The following is a 20,872-nucleotide window of genomic DNA, read 5'->3' as shown; positions in this document are numbered from 1 at the left end:
CTCTGGGATCATGCCCTGAGCCAAAGGCAGATGCTTAACGACTGAGCCACCCAGGCGCCCCCATTTTCAGATTATTTTCTCAGGTCTCACAGCTTCGAGAATATGCAGCCTCTCAATGTTCACGGGGGAAAGACTTGAGGAAATTTGTAGAAGGTGAGAAAGAAGTCTAATTCCTCAAATATCATGATGCAATTTGTCTCTTCTTTTGTCAATCTTTCTTATTGTTCCTAGAAAATCTTTAAATGAGGTAAACAACAATTTCACCAATGGCCTTGAACCAACAGCATACCAGTGCTCAGGCCACATGCTAGCCTTTAACATTTTGTCTGTCCAACACAGCTGAGGGATATGTCACATTACTACCTGTTACACTGGCTCACTCATTCAATAACTCTAAATGGGGCTATTGGGAAAGTTAGTATTGGTGGTACCCAGCCTCTAAGACAGCCCCTCCCACCACTTGGTGTTCATGTTTTGTGTGGTGTCTTCCAACATCGTGTCAGGACTGGTCTGTGTGACCAATAAATACGGCATATGTAATAATATGTGATATCCAAAGCTAGATCCCAGAAGACCTGGATCACTCTGGGGAAGCCAGCTGCCATGCTATGACACACTCAAGCAACCCTATGGACAGGTCTTCATCATGGGGAACTGAGGCCTTCTACCAAAAGCCACATGAGTGAGCCATCTTGGAAATGGATCCTCCAGCCCCAATCACGCTCCTGTCTCACATTTGAACTACAATCTCTTAGGAGACGAGGAGCCAGACTACCTTGCTAAGTCACTCCCACAGTTCAAGCCCACAGAAAATATGTGAAATAATAAATGTTAACATTGTTGGTTTAGGACACTAAGCTCTGGGGTAATAAGAGTATCCAGACCTCACAAGGGAAAATGTGTATCATCTTTCCCATATGGAAATCCTCACCACACAGAGTCCTAGTTAAGAAAAAAGCAGAGTTCCCATTTTCACACTGGCAGCCAGTTACAGCAAGACATCAAATCTATCGTCAGAGTGCACAGATACAAAGAACCCAGAATCCCCAAATCCCTAGGCTGTAGTTGGCCTGTTACAGAGCAGTGAAGCTCTCTATGTTGGATCTGTTAGTGAAGCTTTTGGTCACTGAGTAGAAAGATCTACAGCGGACAGGTTGATAACCGAAACAAGTTATAACCGGCAGGCCATCGGAAGATCATGGCAAGGTAGAAGGGGGCAGCATTCTCAGCTCTACACAACTGGTGCTATGCAGGAATGTGGCTGGAGCTCTGGATTTTCTTTCTTTCTTTCTTTCTTTCTTTCTTTCTTTCTTTCTTTCTTTCTTTCTTCCTTTCTTTCGAGAAGCTGGAAAATGATATTTTGATGGAAAAATTCCAGACTGTTTCACCTTTGGCAAATAACTCCCCAAAATGTTAAACATCGTGTCTGCAAATGAAATAGGGTCTAGCCTGGGGACCATTAGTTTCCAGTCTCTAATGGAGAATCAATTTGTGCTTCCCTCGTTCTTTTCCCAATATAACATAAATCTCAAAATTCCTATTTTCAATGCCTTTCATTTCCTAAGTGTCTTTCACATTTTTCGTCGGACAATTCCATGCTTTTTAACAAAACATCACTGCCCTGTTTGTACCAACATTGTCATGATGGCTGTTAGAAAACATTTGTCCCTTTTTTCATAAATGCAGTAAATAATGTGATAATACAGAAGTGAAAGAACGAGTCTTCTGCAGGTGTGAAGAGAACCACCCCTGGGGGAAAAAGGAACAGGGCAATGAAGAGTAACAAATTACTTAGTCCCCAAGAGAGGTATTTCAACTCTGACCAGAAGCCTTCGTCAAAAGAAGATTTTAAAATGCATTCCTCTCTTCCCAACAACACATCAAGGCCCAAGAAAAGTAGCAATTACAAGGAAATTAGAGTACTCCCTGGTCCTCGTGGTCCATATATAACTACGAAGTCAAAGAGAAAATAACTGTACAAGTTCCTCCTTAGCATGGAGAGGGGAACTAGGAGGGGGTCAGAGTAATTCTCACACACCCTGTCTGGTCTTCTCAGCAGGCACAGCTAACTGCCATCCCAAGAGAGGGAGACCCCAGTACAGCGGGCCTGCAGATGCGACATCAACACATCAGTTCTTTGCCTGTACAGCCTACAATTCATCTGGCGTGTGTGAGAGATCGAGAGATGACAATACAGCTACGACCACCATTCTAAATGCAATTTGCTCGGAAATGCAGATAGGAGGTGATAACTGCCATTCTCTGCCCATCTGGTGCCACTGAAAAAGTCTCAATATTACATAAAATTTCGATTCTTTTTGGGCAGGTCAGCCTAGGATCTCACAAGTGATAAGCTACAACCAACATCATAATGTGGATGAGCAGAACAGCAGTGCAAGAATAAGCAATATTCTAAGTGCGATGTGTCAGATTATATATCTGACGTAGACATATAATTAATGGATCTAACTATATTTAACCCAATCTTCCAATATAATCTGATGGGTAGATATTTCTACTTTATAGACAAAGTTTAGAAGTGAGCTAACTTGGATACTGGAAGATAATAGTCTTTACTTTTGGGTCTGTCTTTGTCCAAAGTCTTGACAGCTAAGCTTTGTTGGCTACCTTATCAATACCTTAAGCGACAGATGAAGGGCAACCCCAAGCCTTTCCCTAACCAGCCAACATATTCAACCAATGAACTTAATGCTCTTATTATCACTGTTATTAATCTAAATGGAAATACAATTATGTTTTTTCATTGTTGACCAATAACAAAGACCAATAAAGCCCACACCTGGGAGGCAGGTATGAGACACGTGTATGAACAGGATTTGGAGGCCCGAAACAAAGTTCAAGGATTTGGCTTTTACAGAAACCAACAGGAAATCAGGGTGTGCCAGTCCTTGCCCCCGAAGAGAAACGGAAAGAACAAGGACCCTTGTAGGACCCTAAGAGCAGTATCAATGGAAACTCAAGGTCACATTCCTCCCCCTCAGATTGAGGAAAGGAGGAGGCTGGTCTGTGGGACCAAAGCCAACCTTCGATAGAAGGAAACTTTCAGAGGAAATGATTTAAGCTTTTTTGGTGAGAAGGGTATTTTTCAAATGCCTTTTTGAAGTTCTTATTTCCATCTTAAGTCGACACAAATAAAAATAATCATCAGTTTTCAAAGGGTCTTGTGGTTCACTGTGGGGGAGGGAGTTTGGCTTGGTTTCCTCTAGTGACGCTTCCAGGTCTTTGGATTTTTTTTTCCTATTTGGAGGAAAAACTTAAGCCCTGAGGGAGAAAATGGAGGCAGTAGATGTTCCCAGCGATTACTGAAGCGCTATCCTGACCTGACAGCCATACAGTAAAAGAAGGATGGAGAAAATCTAATATGTGGCAAGGACTCAGAGAGATACACTTTGGGGATTTATGAAGAAGCCACATTAAAAGAGGCGACTTTTTGATCTTTCATCAGGAGAATAAATTTACCAAAATGTTTCAAAAGCCAAAGAAAATTCTCGAATAGCATTGTCCAGAATTTTCTGTAATGACGGAAATGTTCTCTTTTTGCATTGTCCAAAATGGTAGCCTCTAGTCTCATGTGGCTATTTAAATTTAAAGTAAATACAATTTTAAAATTCAGTTCTTTAGGTGTATTAGTCACATTTCAAGTGCTCTGTTCCCTTGTGTTCCCAAAGTTCCCTATATTTACATCTATTAGTGCATTTATTATATTGTATTAATTCCCTCTGTGCAGTTTCAACTCTGACATAAGGACTAAGGAATAGTCAATTCTGCACTCCAGTGCTAAGCAGGGTCCAGGTCGCAATAGGTACACAAGAAATGTTAATATGGATGAATAAATAGATGGATAAGTGAATGACTCGATCCTCTATGTTCACATTTACCCCCTGGGGCCTTGCTGTCAGATAGAACCGCTATATCGTTTCCACCAAATTTTAATACCAAATGAGTTCTAGATCTTGATGAAGATAACAATTATATTAATAAAGATCAAAAGGAGACTTAGATCTTGGTGGTGGTGATGATTATAATAAAAATCAATAATCTTCTCATCAAAATGCTATGGTGTTGGCTCCCAATAACTTTGTTCTCTCTTTCCCTTGAAGCCTTGCCCTGCTTTTTTCCAACATCAGGTGAAAAAAAACATGTTTTCTTGTCTTCATCCATCTTTCTCTGTAAAACAAGTAAGTAACTAGATATCCAAGCTCTTCCTTCCAAAGATATCCTGAAGATCAAACCCAACCTTCTAATTCCAGAGTCAAATCAAATGTTTTCTGTAAAAGGCCAGGTAGTAAGTATTTCAAGCTTTTTGGGATATGTAACTACTTAAATCTACTGGAAGCAGCCACAGTTAGCAAAATTAATGAGTGTGGTTCTATTTCGAAAAAACTTTACTTGTGGGCACTGAGATCTGAATTTGGGTAATTTTCATGTTTCATGAAATGTTATTCTTTTTCGGGTTTTTCAACCATTTAAAAACGTAAATGGCTTGTAGGTCCTGCAAAAACAAGCTGCAGGATTTGGCTCACAGGCCTATGTTTCCCAACCTCTGTTCTAAGGCCTGCTCAGAGCTCACACGCTTCATATTCAAGTTAAAGGTCCTGGAGTCACAGAGATATCGTGACACAGATGGAAATCAACCCCTCACTGTAGGCAAGGAGATAGTCAAGAGCCCTACAATCTAGCAGCTCCAGAGGCCAACTGGGAGCCAAACCAGGGAAATGTTGGTTTCAAAGGGGGTGATGATAAATGGTGGAAATGAGGGTCATCCTTGCTCACCGAGCCTGGTAGCAGCTCCAGTCCTGTCACCATCAGCTGAGCACAAAGATGAAGGCTCAGCTGGCCTCAAGATCCTTTCAAAAACCAGTTCTGTCCAGACTTCTATTAGTCAAAATCCTGATCTCCATAAGAGTTTCTGCAATCCTGTTAATTATGCCTTTGATCTGAGTTACATTATCTTCAATTAAGCATTAATATATTGTGCATGAACTGACACCATGTCATGCAAAACGGTAAGGCTTCTGGAATACATTTCCAAAGCCAGTATTCTAAACAGAGCTGTGTAGGCAGTGAAATATTATTTTCAAATTCATCTGTGTACATTTTCAAAATTACTGCTCTCTAAATTTTCTTTGAAATGTCTGACCTGCTGTTCATAAGTCAAAAAAATATAATCTCTCTTTTGTGGGACTCCAATTGGTAAATTGTGTTTAAAAAAAAAAAAAGTCAGATTGGCTACTTGCTGTTAGATGGTGGGTATTCAGGCCTCAAACAGCTAGTATTACGTTAAAAAAAAATTGCCCCGAATGCCCTGTGGACCTCACTGACCAGGCTGTTGTCAGGCCATTTTGCCTTCATCACTGAACAGTCCCCAGATTTCCAAACAGTGGCAGACTGAAGAGGCTTCTATTTGTAAAAAGTAAAATCAAACACGAATATGGTAATATAGACAGGTAAAGAGGTACAAGGAGCCCAGTTTGTCTTTTTGGTTCCATGTTGTTAGGTTTTTCTTTCTGTATTTTGCAAAAGGAGCAGAGCAGGTATTTGTTTATAAAACAGTGGAGGAAGAAAGGTCCTGGATAAACACAGACTCTACATTTTAAATAACATTCAAGTTCCTGAATGAGGTATGCCCTAAACTCCTAGAAACCAGGAGTGGCTCTGACATGTAGGCCAATTTCAACACTTACCTGAAAGGTATCCAAATGACTGGTAGGAAATCAAGTTAGTGATCTTGTGAGACTTATAATATTTCCCAATTTGGGCTGGCCTGGAAATGTCATAAAAATGGGCACATATCGTAAAGATGTAGTCTATGGGTCCATTGCAAAGCAGAAATATACAACTGTATAGAGAAAAGGAGATGAGCTGTGCATTTTAAATCCCCAGAAAGGCCTTCAATATGATACCAACTTGAGAGATGAAGTGAACTCCAAGGTCAGGAGGGTGGCCGACCCTAATTGTTACATAGACCGTTCAGCCTCTGGTCAGTCCACTGCTATATCCTGGGCAAAATTACCCAAAGGCAAAAGCCAAGACTCCTGACCAAGGATTCACTAACATCTTCTGATTGACCCCAAACTGCTCCCACTGGTGAGATGAAGTCAGAGAGTTCATTTCAACTACCCTCGGAGGAGCCTGGGGAGCAAATGAGGGAAAAACAGAATGAAAAGAGACAATGAGATTTTGAATCGGCAAGAAGCTTCGCTGCCACCCTGACAAGTAGTCTTCAACCACGGGAGTGCATAAAATGCACTTACGAAGGCTTTTAAACATACCCATGCTTGGGCCCTATCCCAAGATTCTTACTCGGTAGAATTCGGGAATCTACCTAGGATATGAAAAAGCTTTGAGCCCTAGATCTTGATGGTGATAAAAATTATATTAATTCTGATGTGCCTCCAGGGTTGAGAACCACTGACTAATCTTTTGTAGATAGGAAACCGAGACTTAATAGAGGTAAGTCACTTTGTCAAAATCAGACATGCTTGGATTCAGAATGCAAACAATGGAGAAAATCCGCACTGCCACATGACTGAGCACGGCAGCAGGGCTCCGTGGGGAAGGAGTGCCATTACATCGTAGATTCGAGGGGAGCCATTCACACTGTAGACATCTCAGATTCATGTAACGATTGATAAAGTATCCATAGAACTGTAAGATGTTCTTCTGGCAGATGGTGGTGAACTGCTTCAATGTAAGAAAGTCAGATATATCACGAAAATACCCTGATGGGTAGCAGCAAGGTGTCTTGAAAGCATGCTTCCTTTAATTTCACACAAGTTTGTGGTCTGGACTAAAAAGGCCCTGCCAGCTAAATCCTTTTCCCTAACCTCAAAAAATTACATGTCTCACCCTCACACCCATTGATTGCACTGTGTGGACAGATGTCAGCCTAAGAAGACAGAAAAGAAGAAAAGTTGGGTGCTGGATGGCACCACTGTGCAAGTTAGGAAAGAATGCCCCTTAATCCAAGTAGACGCAGGTCCAGTCCCCAAAGGTGCAAAGCTTGATAAATGATTGCTATATTGCAATCCTTGCTGGCCCCGTCATTTCAGGCAACTTTGTTCAATGAACAAACTGCAAGATCCTATCTGGTCATCATAAATTGACAGCCCAAATCTGGTCCACCACCTGTGTCTGTATAGCCCTTGAGCTAAGAATTGTTTTTGTATTCCTAAAGAGTTGAAAAAAAAAATCAAAAGAAAAATGTTTCACGACAGGTGAAAATTACACGAAATTCAAATTTCAGTGTCCACACATACATTTCTATAGGAATATAGCATGCCCATCATTTACATATTGTCTATGGCTGCTTTTGCAGAGTAAATATTGCCGAAGGAACAGTATGACCCACAGAACCCAAAGTATTCAGTATATGGGCCTTACAGGAGAAGTTTGCTGACCCCTGGTCTAAAGGAAGAAAAGAGTTAACTATTAAGCCAAATTCCTTTTGTAGATTTAATGAAAAGTTCCAAGCAAATGTGGCAGGTGAAATAGTTTCTTTATATGTACAAACTTGAAACTGAGACGACAGAGGAAGGTCAACTTCATTACCTAGCCACCTTGACAGTACCTTTAAATGTCATCAATCAGTATGTGCCTCGCATGACTTGCAAGGGCTCATTATAAATTATAGCACACGGGCCCCTGACACGATCCAGGGATTGTAACAGGACTCTGGTGACGTAATGTGATAAAGGAGATTTCTCTGTACAGCTCTATATGGCACAGAGCTGGAGAATTTCCAAGAAATTTAATTTCCAGAGTGCCACCTTTGACTATTCAAGATAATTCCACCCAAACACCACGCATCCTTGAAGAAAACTTTATCTTTTCTGGAAATGCTTGTCACTGGGTGTCATCCTCGAAAATATAAATTTGCAGCTATTTTTTCCAATGAGACAGACTAAATCCAGGATGTAGATTTTCCAATTAGACTCTTTTTAAACATCTGTTGGTAGGCTGCATTTAACATTAGTTGTTTGAGCAAAGCGCAATTTGATTAGACTGTCTGAAACCAAGCCAAAGTCTGCAAAATAATAGCTCAATTAAATTGTGTTTTGCTTTCATTTGTCTTCGATTTTGCTGAGTGTGATAGTGTTGCAAATAGTCAAGTAAACCAATTCCTTTCAAAATGAGAGATTTCGGGAGATTTTCTATCTCCCCTCCAAGTTCTTGTAATAATCTCTTCCATCTTTGCTATGCTTTACTGAACTTAATCTTGACACCAAATACGTTTCTGTACTTTGCCTTTGGTCTCCTTTAATTGTCTATACTTATGAATTAAAGTTCTATGTCATTAATATTATACCTTAAACAGATTAGCCAATGTACAAAGGCAGGCACAGAGCATCAGGGCGGCCAAACAGCACTGCAGGACCCTTCTGATTTTCACTCCAAACTTGGCAGGATTCGGGTCGTCAACCCAGCAAAAGATTTGGGCAGGAATGACACTGGATTCTTTTAATGCTGTGTTTCTGGTCTTGAAAGGTTTCTCAAGATTTGTGAATCTGGAACGAGCCTACAGTCTCATCCCCTAAAGCAGCATCAATTTTTCTTCCTTCTTGGCTTAGACATTTCATTATCTCATTCATTCATTTATCACACCGCATTCACTAATTCATGAATGAAAGAGAGTACTACAGGTTGCCGACCCCATGCCAGGCAGGGTGCAGAACAGCGCAGCTTCCACATTTCAGACGAGGAACTAATTCCTCGGCTGTTAAGATGACCTAGCATTCGTTCATATAAAATTCTGGAAAGACAAGGACAGAAGAAAGACCAGGATAGGAGTTTCAGGAGAACATGACCCTCATTTATGCCAACGTTGACACACTGAGGAAAACCAGGCTCCATGAGGAAAATGCCGACAACAGTAGTAGCAGGGATAATGGCAGCAGCTAACATTTATTAAGTGCCTGTTGTGTGCCAGGCACCTACACCTGCGCAGTAACTCGGCTAATCTTCTTAACAACTTCATAGGATAGACACTCTGATTATCCCTGTTTTAGAGATTAGGAGCCTGACATCTTCCCATCAAGTCTGGTTAATGGCAAGTTGACCACGAGCAAGAAGACAGTCACTGTTAGTCGGCTACAACATACGCTTGAATAGGGACTAGTATCAAGTCAATTAAAATACAATGTCGACTTTAATAGGTATTCATTTTCCCTTTAAAAAGAGTTTACATACTTATGAGAAGAGCTCACTTTTCTGAGAATTTACTATGTGCCAGGCACTGTGCAAGCACTTCTCATGCATTAATCACTCCATCCTCACAATCACCTTCAGGTAGGTGAGGTAATCAGCTCTACTCTCTAGATGAGAAAACGGAAACAGAGAGGTTAAGCTACTTCTCCAAGGTCACACAGCAGTTTAAGGGTAGTGCTGGGACTTAAACCCGGCAGCCTCACATCAGAGATCATGCTATTAATCACGACGTTCCCCCCTCTCGAACAGTGTTCTGAAACACAAATCTCTGAAACTCTCAACCACCTTGCTGATCATGGTGAGCCAGTGTGCAAGATCCTTTGCCTTTAAAGGCACATCACACCTCACTTTTGACTGTGACTAGGTACCGTTTCAGGGTAAGAATACAATTTGTTCAGTCTTACGTAAGTATATAGGGACGACCATGAAGTACATGTTTAATTTCAATACTTACCACTGGATCTACCAAGCTTCCCAGAAAAAAAAAAAAAAATCCCAAGTACCTCTCTACTTTGCTATATGATCAGTAGAGGCTATGTCAGTTAAGTCTACATCAAGCCTGGCAAGTAGAAGGTGCACGTATCGCCACTCCCAACTGCAGTGCCCATGACAGACATGGCTAATCAATCATGGCAATCGATTGCATCCTAATCCTAGAACCCTTCAAACAGCACTCCAGGCAGGACCACCTGGCACCGAGATCAAACGAAACCTCTTCATCTATGTGGCTCCGATTCTTAATTCTGTTTCTAGAATATATAACAATTCTTTCATGCTACCAAAAAAAGAACAACCTAGACATAATTTCACCAACGTCTTATTAAAAGGGGCTTCATTAGGTCTGATTAGGCAGCCCCTCCGCATGCAGACAAAGCAATGTCTTGGCTGTGGATCCTATGTCCAGAGAAGACGAGAAGGAACCCACTAGGCTGCAAAAGTAGATCGCAATGGAAAAGAAGCATGGGACAACATAGCAGAGAATTTAGATCTGGGAGAGCATAGCACATCACAGGGCTTGTAGTTTCCTTTTGAAGAAAACAGAGATACAGTTCTCTTGGAATTAAACTCAAAACACAATTTAATCACTAGGACCTTCTGTCTAAATGGTAGGCGATAGAATAAGCAATATTTACAAACCTGGATTTGGGGGACTCTGAAATGTTATCACATGGACTGTGCTTATATTCCCCTCCTGACAGAAGCAGTCATGACTCTGAATTTCTCTCTTCCCCCTCCCCAGTAAGAAGACTACAACCTTCTCAGGACATCTGATTTAATCCAAAACTAGACTCTAAGAAAACCTGGTGTGGTAGATAAGAGAGGGCCACTGAAAGTTTTTGAATAGGATTCTGAATAGCATTTAGGGAAAGCTGAAAGTAGTAACGAGGGTAGGAGATATGCATGAACGACAGGAGATGCTCTCGGGGGCCAGAGGAGGACAGACTATCATTCTTTGCCAAGACCAGGCACGTGCCAACCAAAGGTCTGAACTCTGGAACAGGGCAGCAGCAGGGGAAACACGGAGAAAGGAATGGACAGAAGATACCCAGTGGAAGGAAAAATGGCAGATCTGATGATGGATAATGTGGTGGGGATGAAGGGAATTAATAAGTCAATGATGACTCATGACTCTGACTAATAGAGCCTGGTGACAAAAGTGATCAATTGAATTAGAGATAATTGCAATTGCTGTCATGCTGAGCAGAGAGCCACAAACAGGCGGTTAGGAAGGGGTACAAACAGGCGTGGCCTCATGGGCGCAGAGGTAACAGGACGGGCAATGCCAACGGATACACACCATTGGAGAAGAGCAAAGGAAGGGAACTTTGGGAAAGGAATGAACTTGTCTTCTGGAAAAGAACTGGGAAACAAAAGGAGAACAGCCTGGGGACTGGGGGGTTGGGGGGGGGTGGGGTAGGGTGGGCACGGACTTGAAGAACTTTGAAAGAAAGCCATTTCCAGAAAGCTGAGTTAGCCAAAGCATGACTTAGCTACGAGGAAGCCAGACAGGTTGAGGGGAGGATGGAGACCTGGCCACTGAATTTAGTGACAATAAACTTCAAGAAAATGACGAGGAAAAAAAGCCAGATACGGGGGAGGTTAGGAAGGAAAATGGCTGTTTAAAAAAAAAAAAAAAGTTGAAGCAGCAGGCAGAACATTCAGGTTGTAAAAGCCTGGTAAGCAAAAGGAGCTAGGGAGAGTAACTGGGAAGGATTGAGTCATCCGAAGTTTCTGAACGACCCATTTAAAATCCACATTCTACCATTCGACACCGATAAATGCTGGGCTCTGTCTGCTTGAATGTTTACCAAATTTCCTCAATGGGATGTAACATAAAAGGACAAGGGCTGGCAGTCTTTGCCCAATTGTGCGCTGGCTGCTTTAAATTCTACTACTTAAGTAGTTAAAAATCTGTTCTTTTGATGAAGGGGGAAAAGTTATGAATAGAAGGGAGCAGGCCTAGACCCTTTAGAAATGACTAGTACTCAGTCTCCATAAGTCACTGGGCAGTAACTTCAAACTCAAACACTCGCAACAGCAGGGCGGCTGAAGTCCACCCCAAGTTCAAAATGGGATATGTTCTCTTTAAAATTTTGAGAGCGACTAAATATGACAACCATCTGATGTATGAAAATTATTCACAACCAAAAACAGACAGTCTGGAAATAGCCGGGATGACTTCATTTAGACAGAATTACCCGAATCTGTTTCTAATATACACAGTACACATAATAAATTTTTACAATATGACAAGGAAAACAAACTTAATAAAAGTTCCCGATCTTTTGTTACACAAGCATGCTATATCCATGCTATGTTTATAATAGTTTGCTCATGATATCACAGCTCGGTAACAAAGGCCCAAGCAATACAAAAACAGTTACTAGGCATGACATCAACTCACAACTACCGTAATTACATCGGTACACAAATTTCCCAAACTGTACATTTTCCAAACTGCTTCTCAATTTCAACGGCTGCCTTTAGACAATTACTTGCAGAGTTGTCTGCAGACTTTGAGTAATACCCGCCTTTTTTCTCTTTCCCAAGCGTCATTTCCCTTTAGAAAGTGCATATTTCAATTACAAGCACTATTTTTCAAATATGCCCATAAACATATGTCCAAATTAGGAGACAGTGTGGTCTAGTGGTTAGTGACAAGCCATAGGCATCAGCAACTCTGATTCTGCTCCTTTCGCTGTCCCTGCTTGCTAGGCCCAGGCAGTAGTTCAGGGAGAGTCGGTAGAACGGGACGGGTAAGAGCACAGATCCTCAAGCCAGACTATCTGGGCTCCAAGCCCAGCTCGGCCACTCATCGGCTGCTTGGCCCCGGGCAAGTTAACTTCTCTGTGCTCTCCTTTCCTCATCTGTAAAATGGGAATAGTAACGGAATCCATCCCCAGATGGTTTCTGCATAGCTGTTGGCTGCTGGAATGTACAGCTTATGTGCGTGTTATTTAGTATTATTACTACTGCATTTCTGGGACTCCGTTTCCTGCTTGAAAACTCGGCTCAAATTATCCTGACCCATGGTGAATTGGGTAATTTTTCTAATGTGAGGATGAGCATTTCATCTTGGTCATGTTACCTGGAGAGAGTGAGGTGCAATGAATAAAGTTTGAATGAATTCATTAAATCCATAGGTTCTGGAATACCCAATAGCTACAGAAGTGACAATATTATTTTGTAGAAATTGGTTTTCATCTTATTTCTCTAATGGTTTGCTTTCAAACCTGCAGCTAATGTTGATAAATACCTCCAAACCAATTGAAATAATAAGCATAGGGGAAAAAGATATTGCCTTGTGATTTCAGAAGCCTAGTTCTCCAAGGACCAAACTTTTCGAGCCCATCCCAAATGCACGACCTCTGTCTCACTGCGTTGCATGGTCAGTTGGCTCTCCCGACCGGGCAGGGCGCCAGGGGAGCGCGACTACCCCCATTGTCACTGCTGGTCCGTGGTGCTTACACCAAATGCTGTTATTCTAGGCTTCAGGAAATTTTCTAACCACTGGACAGGGTCCAATGCTGTGTGCTAATGAGTTTCAGATTGGAAGACTTCACTGTGCATGTGTCAGAAAAGTGCCACGGTTTATGGTGGGGTGGGGGCAGGGAAGAAAAGACACACAGAAAAGGGAAGAAAAAACAGTAGTTAAAAAATGCTGGCTACTCAAATTGACAGGGAACGTGACCTCTGCACTTCATCAGAAATTCCTGCAGACTTACAAAATAAAGGAGTTTGCTTTTATCACACACTGTGAGACTCATATGGAAAAATGGAAAACACTACATCACTTGACCTCAGTGTGCCCCCTTTCAACCACAGACGAATATTGTGTACAAAAATTCTAAATCAACTTAAGATGTTCAAAATAAAAAAAAAGCTTTAATTTTCTGCATTAGACTTGACGATTACTATTTTGGTTCTTGAGATTTTGCTCTGAAGGCTCACAAAGGAAAAGGACTCATAATCCCAGGGAGAGCATTTTATCACCTGGGGAAGAATAACGTGGTGGCGTCTGTCAGGTAGGCACAGCGTGGTTTCTACTTCCCTATACTCCTGGGAAAATAACGAGCAAGTCCCACTTACCCAGGTTTGAAAGTCACCCAAGACTGAATCATGATTATTTGCTTACATTAACAGAACATTAAAACCAATTTTAAACAACTTCAGAAACTCTAGCCATCTTTCCTTGGTGATTCACTTCTCTGGGAAGCTTTCTCTCCCTTCAAGGAAACCAGGAGGCTTGATAACAAGTCTTCTCATTATGCTATCACAGTCTATCAAAGAAGAATCCCTTCTTGGGAAGAGCCTAACTCACAGGACTTCTTTTGAGTAACGAGATAACGTTTCAAAAAAACAAAACAAAACAAAACAAAAAAAAAACGCAAACAAAAAAACCCAACCAACTTTTTTTTTTTTTTTTTTTTTTTTGGCCACACTGAGTACTGGCGACTTTAAAAATCCAACCCTTTCACATCCTCGAACTGTCACCAGCATTTTTTCAGACGATGTCAATAAAATTGATTGCTTGCAGTTCTGAATTCTGCTCTGCACATGGAAACAATATAATTTGTTTTAAAGTATTTTCGATGGGGGCGGAAGGAGAAACAGAACCCCAGAAAGCCTATCCCCAACATCGGGGTGGGGTAGGGAACACACCAGAAGCACAGTAAATGGTCTGACTATTACGGTCTGCTGGAAACTTTGACAAAAATTCCCAATGTACAAACCCTAAACCTTACTGTTGTGCTGACTGATATGTCTTCCTGTCAGATATGAATGATGTTTCTGGAACATTAATACGTTCATTAAATGCTAACTCCCTGTACTTAAAATATTCTGTACTTTGGCTCAGAGGCTTCTTGACAGCTTTGTTGTAATCATATATGTGAGGCCCCCAGACTACACAGTTGTTGAGATGCCTCATACCTACAACCGATCTGTTGCTTTTACAAGTCTAATCTAGGTATTAAGGAGCTGATTGTGGAACCATGTCGATTCGACATCTTCAACTCAGTTGTATATCATAGAAGCCACTATGGGTGGTGACAGACTCCCATGATGCCCAGGAACCATGCCTACCTCTAACTCCCTAATCTGTAACACTACAAAATACGGCTCGGGGTTTTTTTTTCCTTCCTTTTTTCCGAAGCACAAGTGGACGACCAGCAAGGGTCCGACAGTGTTATTCCTAATTACCTTTTTTTTCACTCTTGATCCTGTGGCTCTCATAATTAGTTACCTGGGGCTGCAATCCAATTTGAAGTGATGACAAGAAAGTGATCCATGAAAAAGTAATAAGTTAAATCCAATTTCAGCCTTCCTCTAATTAAATGCACATGGAACTAATGACTCCAACCCTAGCATTTCAGTGATAATGGTAATTAGCGAGGTGGGAGTCGCTCTCTTTTTCAACACTGGAGGTGTAAACCACAAGGTAAAATGGTAGGAGCACTCTTAATTACATGTGTCATTTTGTCAGCAATTTACACATTTTTGACCAGTCAAGTATGTTTTTTTCCCTGTCCCTCCCCACCTCCTAGCCCCAACAATGATTATAACATACCATTCCATGTTCCAACACATGGAAGCTCATAAGAGCACTTCAGACCTGAGAATGACAAATAACTTTTCTTTGCTGTTGCTCACCGCTGAGACACACACACACAGACACGGCGACAATTAGGATAATGACACAGATCTTAGTCTTCTTAATTGAAATCCTGATACTCACAGTGGAATGGGATTTTGGCGGTTTGGTTTTATTTTTGCTTACGCTATGGAAAATATAAGAATTTGCTTATTTGTGGCAAACAGGGCGCTCCGTGGATGCCGAGGAAATGTACGTGGAAGGGGCAGCGACGGTGAACTTCCTGATGGTATATTGGTTGTCTGTGGTCCTAAAATACCGGGCTTCCCATCCTGGTGCTGGACCTGCCCGTGTGCTCTGCAGCAAGCCAGGGGACCTCTGTAAGTTACTTTTCCTCATCCACAGCGCAGTTTAAGGACACTTCCTATATCACAGGGCAGCTATGGGGATGGCCCACACTCAGCACTAACTCAACATTAATTATCTTTGCCTACGTGACATATGCAAATGGTGACAAAGACATGCTTACATTTAAAATATTAGCATCACACTTGAATTGTAATGCTTTGATGCATTGTAGGTAAGGTGAGCATATAATTAAATGTCCAAACTGGGATGCTTTAGAAGAATGAGAAATGTCAATAACTACACTCCGGCACCAGCCATAGACCAGGAATAGCCTAGAAGGACTGGGACACAGGTTCATTCTAGATACTGCTGAAGCTAAAATAGCAAAAGTGAGCTAATTCATTACAACTCAGATCAGAAATCTGGAGGCAAGGACAAAACATACTATTTTAGAAAAAAAAAAATCTGAAAGCAAGAGTATTTGACCTGGGTCACAGGACGGATTTCTTGAGGTTCAGGAAACCCTTATAACTGGATACAAAATTCTGTGTGCAGCTGTGTTTTTTTTCCTGAGGGGGCGGGGTCACTGTTTCTATCATACTTTTAATGGTGTGTGTAATCTGTAAGACTTAATAACCATTTTTAAAGCATCATTTCTATTTTATTGTTTCTTATCAAGATTTATTTTTTAGGGTTTGGGGACTCTCCAAAGTCATGTGGTAACAATGACATCTTAAAAAGGTACCAAAATTTCAACACTTCGTATCAATTGAAGGTCAGGGATGCCAATTCTAGACGATGCTAACTCCAGACATTAAAGGAAAAAACAACAACAACAAGAAAAAAAAAAAAACCCAAAAAACCTGCCTCCTTCTCCTAAATTATCCGCTTTACTAATTCCGTGCATAGGGATATTTTTTAAGGGTCAGTATTTCAAAACCATTCCATTTCACTATCTACAACATAAAATCGTAGTTTCCTTTAAAGGTTTTCCTCTTACCAATTTATTCCTTAGTGAATAACGTAGAAATGATATGAGGTACTAAGATTATATGTGGCATTAATGCAAAGCAAAAATGTGGCCTAAAGCATGTTTTATATAACTGCAAATAAAAATGCTAAAAAAACACCTGCTGGATCTTGGACTTTAACCTCCTCCGCTTTAAGCAGGAGTCCTTATTATAATCCCGAGCTTCCAACTGGACGACAGGGTTGCCCTTCCAGATTTCACTACCCTTCCTTCCAGTGAAGTGGCCTCCTGGATGAGGGGCTCCCACATGATGTAACCTTGGAAGGGGGAGGGGAAGGGAGGAGGGGAAAATCTCCGATGACTGGTTTCAAGTTCAAATTCTTTATAGACGGCCCGAAACTGTGGTCAGCTTTCCGCTGTAAGCAACACACAAGGTTTACTTTCTTTCCTAACTTTCATGCTGCCAGAATACACATGTACTTTTACTTTCTTAGGAGAAAATGTGTCATTTGATTTCTTTCCAGTTTATGTACTCGTGCCAACAACTAAAATGCTTAAAGAACCAAAATGAATTACTACCCAGAAACGGTGGTCAAAGTTCCAAAATTCGATCAATAAAATTGCTCATCTACTCACAAATTAATCTTCAGCCAGTAAAGTTACACATTTTCGAGGTTATGAGCACACCTGCACCGTTAAGCATTTCTTTCACTTGTTTAAGCAATCTTCAGAAGCATATAAATATTTATAAAAGCAAGCCTACTATTTTTACCCACATATAATTTTCTTTTTCTGCAGCAAAACCTTGTTAATTCTTTTACAACTCATAAGCCTCCTGAAGGCAGGGTCTGTACCCTTGGCAGTTTGGCGTGGGTAAGCATCAGCACGATGTCCCGTGCATCGAGGCTGATCCAGAAACGGTCACCCAGTCGCATTTAATAAATTCAGATCCTCCCGATTCTGAATTTACAAGGGGGCCAATTTTCAGTTTTCATTTGTATCATTCATAAAAAATTTGCAAGGCAACTCAAGAGACTAAATAAGGGGCGATTTAGGTTACTAAGTAGAATGTTTTTTAAGAACTTCAAAAGCAGTATCTATACCCAATTAATGCCTGCATTACGTGAACCACACGTCGCCCAAGAACGCGGCCAGCTCAGATTGAGTTCTGCATGTGTATCTGGAGAGAGTGTTTCTCTCTCTTATTTACTCTCATCTTCCTGAAATTAGTCCAAATTGCTGATGTTTGACTACATTTTGTGATCTCTATCGAGTAACCACTTAGAGCCTCCTCTAACTTTCCATTCTCTTTTGTTTGTTATCATCAGCCTGTGAAACCGGAGAACGCTGCCAAACATAAAGCAGGGAAGTGTGAGATATGCCTAAAATATAAGTCACAGTATATTTGAGGATTTGGGTTTCTTTCTTTCTTCCCTTTTTTTTTTTCCCTCAAGCAATCAGCAGATCAAATTCTTCTTCCCTGTCAAGCCTTCCTCTATGCGGAAGATCTGAAATTTGCTAAAATAGGTCTCTCGGTGTGGTTATGAAGGGTACGAAGAACAGAAATGAACACGGTTAAGGTCTGTTATAGGAGTTCCCTTTCATTTCAGAGCCACACTGGCTGAGAGGCCCCAACGAGGACATGGAACGGCAAGATCTCCTTAAACGTGAAGGTTATTCCTTCCGTGAACCACCGAATCTATATACGTATGTTTATAAGGAGGGAGTATACCACGGGACCTAGGTTAGTAATTTCTCCTCTCTGTTGGTGGAAGGCCAGCCAACCTAATAAAGCCTGGTGAATTTGCATGACCCTACCAGGCAGACGACAAGACGCAGTCTATGATGGCACGCGCATGCGCACACACACGCACACACACGCACACCCCACCAGTCAACCAACTCTTTATTTTTTCCCCCCCAATCAACTCTTAAGGCTGGTCTAAATTCTATGCTTGTCAACTCTCCCACGGAGGGGTAGGAAGGGACTCAAAACATCTTATTTAGCAAAACCAGCATTCAAGATGGCCCCCTCGCCCCGCACTTTTTATACAGACTGAAGTGCTCAGCAGAATGTGTTAGGTTGGTTTTGACACTGTCTTTGCCAAGAAAAATGAAGCTCTCTGTATCATACTCTTCTGGTGGCTAAAAACCTTATAACGGGCAAGAAAAAGAGCCCTCAAAAGGAAATCCCCTGAAACTTTACTTCATATATTTAGCCCTCGAGCAACTTCGTTCCTCTTGGAAAAGAAGTTACCTAAAAATGCCATATGTCTTTAAAAAGCAAGTATGAGGGAATATAAGTCTAGTATAAAAAAATTACATATGATATTCAATACTGAAGAGCAGTGCATCAGACAGATTGTGTATGTGTGTACTTTTTAAAATTATCCCTAACCAAAGCTCTACTACGTGTAAGATTCCCACCTCCCCCCAATAATATATTGTCATTTTTCCAATGCACTTGAGGCCTGATAAATTCAAGGGGACTCACAGTATTTTTAAGGCTGTTAGAGCTCCAAGAGGGAGGTAAAAAGAATGGACAGTCATTTGAATCACTGAGTGACAGGCTGGGCTAGTTTCCTGTATACATTAATAAATTAGAATTTTAATTGTGTCTCTGTCTGCAGGAGATGCCCCAGCACTTTAATATGTACCAACAATTGGCTATGTTCTGGAATCTGCAATGTGGCCTCCGCAGCTGACCTCTGAAACACAATTCCCAGTCTGACTACGGAAACTGTTCAGTTTGATCCTTTCAACTTATTTGAATCCTGACAAATAAGCTCACAGCTGAAAGGTCAACCCAGTCATATTTCATCCTCCAGAGCTGTTCTTAAGACATCTGCCCAACAAAGCACTTCTTATAGCACCTGACATGGGACCTCAATGGCATCGTACCTCATTAAAAATGTCCCCAGCATTCACGCACATGAAAAGGCCTATGGATTGGCGATGATGATTTACCAAATAACTAACCGGTTTTGAAAGTGTGAGTCCACAACGCACGTGGTCACCCAACTGTTCCCATGAAGCGTTACTTTAGTGCCAGACTTGCCCTAGACAGTGACGGCTTCCCGAGTTGATGTACAAGAACCAGGACCTGTTCCCCAAAGGTCAGTTAGGTCTTTGCAGGATAATCTGGCAACTGATGTTGGTTCACTCTGATCTAAGTCAACACAAGCTGGAATTTGGGTTGACCTCATGGTCAAAGTCACCGGCGCCAAGTTATGCCCAACAGCTGCCAAATACAAGTTCTGTCCCCAACTCATCTTCCCTTTCTGTTTGGAGGCTGCCCACTCTGAGCTATGCGAGCAGCGGAATCACGTAGTCCCTGCAAGTGCCCCGGCTCAGATGTGAGCAAAAACACCCCCGTCAAGTCTCTTCAAAATGTCTACTACAATTTCAACTCCAAGTCAAAAATCCAAATTACATTTTTATGAACACACTTTTCCTACTCCATCAGCCCCTGCCCTTAAGAGGCCTGAAATCAGAAGTTGCTAAAACAGTCTTCTTTGATACCTTTACACAAAAATCACCTGCCATTTTTCATTAATGATCCAGGAATATTCTGAACATATCCACTAAAGAGCAAAGTATGTATGACATTGATGACTGGGTATATGAAAAGTACGGTATCTTCCTCCATCCTCCTAAGAGTTCTTGACACTATTGACGCTTTGGGACGGATGATTCTGTGCTGTGGGGGGGTCTTCCTGTGCCGTGTAGAATCAGTTAAGTAGCTTCCCTGACCCCTACCTATTAGTTGTCAGGAGCACCATGCCCTGCCCCCGGGATAACCAAAAATTGTCTAGATACTGGCCTTTGTCCCTTGGCAGGGGGGGGGGGGGGGGAGGTAAAATCACCCCCAGTTGAAAACTACTGTACTAAAGTTACTGTGTGGGGGGGTATCATGTTTCCAGCCCCATCATGAGAGAACGGGGTGACCTATCTTGAGTACTAGGACCTTTGTCTCCTTGGTGCTACATGGTGCCTCTTAAGCAACCCACACCTGCAACTACTCATCCTCCTATTATATCAACTCATTAGGAGATCTTCCTCCCAACGACCACACTCCTGGTTGAATAGACCTTTTTTTCCCCCCAAAATGTCATCCTCTGCTGGTTCAACTAAAAAATGCACCTTCTGCAGAAGATTTTCATACACGATTTGCAACTCCCAACACAATCCACTTCCGAATGGCTTATCAGCTCTCCCAAAATGTATAATGT

The 20,872-nt window shown here is 41.6% G+C and overlaps 1 protein-coding gene across 9 annotated transcripts in view; it reads right to left on the bottom strand.

Annotated features, from left to right (window-relative positions):
• FOXP1 (forkhead box P1) overlaps nt 1–20,872 on the bottom strand; it is a 576,958-nt gene that overhangs the window by 130,629 nt on the left and 425,457 nt on the right. The window lies entirely within an intron of this gene.

This window comes from Ursus maritimus, unplaced genomic scaffold (genome assembly GCF_017311325.1).
Source record: "Ursus maritimus isolate PB19 unplaced genomic scaffold, ASM1731132v1 scaffold_14, whole genome shotgun sequence".
Classification (NCBI taxonomy): domain Eukaryota; kingdom Metazoa; phylum Chordata; class Mammalia; order Carnivora; family Ursidae; genus Ursus; species Ursus maritimus.
The sequence above is the reverse complement of the archived record's forward strand: the minus strand, read 5'-3'. Positions and strand labels throughout refer to the sequence as shown.